This window comes from Penaeus chinensis, chromosome 43, assembly GCF_019202785.1.
Source record: "Penaeus chinensis breed Huanghai No. 1 chromosome 43, ASM1920278v2, whole genome shotgun sequence".
Lineage (NCBI taxonomy): Eukaryota > Metazoa > Arthropoda > Malacostraca > Decapoda > Penaeidae > Penaeus > Penaeus chinensis.
This window is the reverse complement of record NC_061861.1, coordinates 6534143-6536642: the sequence shown is the minus strand read 5'-3', so window position 1 is coordinate 6536642 and position 2500 is coordinate 6534143. Positions and strand designations below refer to the sequence as shown.

Genomic DNA, 2500 nt, shown 5'->3' with positions numbered 1-2500 from the left:
TAGATGTTTCTTCAGATTAATGCCTTAATGCTACGTCACATTGTCAGTATTCTCATCGTGTTACTATGTCGGTGCTTAACTTTGTCTTTTATCATGGAAATATGAGCTTTGAAAAGACGAGTACTGAACCAGTTTTAGACAAAGAAGTTGGAGATTGAACCTACGTTTTCTCACTTCGACGTTGAAATCTCTCAGCGAGGACGTGTTCTTTGAAAGGCTGCAACATACAGTCCCATTGAAACTACAAGGGGCTGAAGGACTGAGTGCACAGTCTCCAGGTAGGACGCATTCTCCCCCTCGCGAGTTGCATCGAGATATGGAAAGGCGGTCTCCATCTGCTCTGATCTGATTCGGGAGAGAAGTGCCACCAATTTAGCCTGATTTCTTTTTCGTGTATTTGTTTGGTGAGCGCTTAGAAGAAAAAAAAAACATTTAGAAGAAAAATGCATTACTAATGGCCTTGAAAGCATATATTACTTTTTGCATTTTGCAAGAACCACACGTGTATCCAGTTGCGATTTTGTTTTTCATGCAACTTTTTAAAAATCAGTCATGAAACATATTAGCTACTTTAACGCATTCTTCCCACTGACCCGTCTTCACATACCTTTACGAAGAGTATCATCGAAAACGGGAAAGAGATTATCTTGAACATCCTGAAGTGTAGAAGAACATTCACTCGTAAACACTTTTTTATTTGTGGATACCGTACAAAAAAACAAATTGTAAACTCATCTTAGTTGGTTCATTAAAGAGAAAACTCTCAAGAAACTCCCCTTACTACCCAAATGAGAATGATCAGTCATATTAATAAGTAAAAAGGTTCTTCCCGTGTTCCACTGCTTACCTCGGGTCGTTCCAGCGACAACCGATGTGCTGCCTTGGTGAGCTACGGCCGATGTCAAATGAAACTCCCGCTCACGACGGCGCCAAGACAAGTGAAGAGCGTATTTTGGCGATGTATGTCAGCGCACTCCAATTAGTTTTTTATTTTTAGTTTGTTTTTTTTTCCTTTTTTTCATATTTTTTCTTTTTTTTTGAGTTCAGGTCCTTCGGTCACTATTATGCAAATTATGATGGAGCGGTTCGTCTTGTTGCTCGTTTGGTTAGGGAAATGAAATGAAACTTTTCTTGGCATTACTAACGTCAGGTGAGAGAGAGAGAGAACGAGAGAGAGAAAGAGAGAGAGAGAGAGAGAGAGAGAGAGAGAGAGAGAGAGAGGGACAAACAAACAAACAGACAGAACGGAAAATAGAGAAATAGCGAGCGAGCAACCGAGCGAGCGAGAGGGAGAGAGAGAGAGAGAGAGAGAGAGAGAGAGAGAGAGAGAGAGAGAGAGAGAGAGAGAGAGAAAGAGAGAGAGAGAAGAGAGAGAGAGAGAGAGAGAGAGAGAGAGAGAGAGAGAGAGAGAGAGAGAGAGAGAGAGAGAGAGAGAGAGAGAGAGAGAGAAAGAGAGAGAGAGAAAGAGAGAGAGGAAGAGAGAGAGAGAGAGAGAGAGAGAGAGAGAGAGAGAGAGAGAGAGAGAGAGAGAGAGAGAGAGAGAGAGGAGAGAGACAGTCAGACATACAGACAGAGAGACAAACAAACAGACAGGCAGAACGGAAAATAGAGAAATAGTGAGCGAGCGAACGAGCGAGAGAGAGAGAGAGAGGGGGGGGGGGCAGGCAGACAAACAGACAGACAGACAGACAGACAGACAGAGGGACAAACAAACAGACAGGGAGAACGAAAAATAGAGAAATAGCAAGCGAGCGAGCGAGCGAGAGGGAGAGAGAGAGAGAGAGAGAGAGAGAGAGAGAGAGAGAGAGAGAGAGAGAGAGAGAGAGAGAGAGAGAGAGAGAGAGAGAAAGAGAGAGAGAGAGAGAGAGAGAGGAGGGGGGGAAGAAAGAAAGAGAGAGGAAGGAGTAAGGGCTCAAAATAACTAATAATCTGTAAACCTTTGCGAAATTACCTTGACCCAGAAGAGGAGAAAGAAACCCCCCAAAAAGAAGAAAAAAAAATGCTTTGGGACAGCGTTTTCTGATCAACTTATTACTTCCCGCACGTGGCGTAAATTTCTTTTTTTGCGATACCTTAGTACGCGTAAATTTCCAGTAGTGTTAACTGTATATTTATTGATCTGTGTACGTGCCTGAAATTATTGTTTTTTGTTTTTTTTTTGTTGTGACGGCGTTGATAAGTTTTTTTTAAGCGCCATCGTACGCGTATGTGAATTCGTTTTTGTATGTGCCTCAGTTTGTGTTGTATGTGTGTGCATATATTTGTGTGTTGCTGGCGTGGTGCAGCGATTCATCTCTAAAACGTCTTTTACGTTAGAAAGCTGAGTTTCGAACATCATTTTTCTCACATATGCAGGCTGTGTGATTTATGTGACAGGTGAGAGAGATAGAGCGAGAGGGTGAGAGGAAGGGAGGGAGAGGAGGAGAAATGAGGTAGAGGGGGGTGGAATTGACGATGCAAGGTCGCTCATGCTAACGGAGCAGAAATTTGGTAGACATAG

At 42.9% G+C, this 2500-nt stretch overlaps 1 long non-coding RNA gene across 1 annotated transcript; it reads right to left on the bottom strand.

Annotated features, from left to right (window-relative positions):
- Positions 1–231: 231 nt before the first annotated feature.
- Positions 232–932, bottom strand: LOC125048261. The gene is made up of 3 exons (XR_007116806.1): positions 848–932; positions 608–656; positions 232–345 (listed from the first exon to the last, which is right to left on the bottom strand). It is a non-coding gene; the product is annotated as an uncharacterized LOC125048261 (long non-coding RNA).
- Positions 933–2500: the final 1568 nt, after the last annotated feature.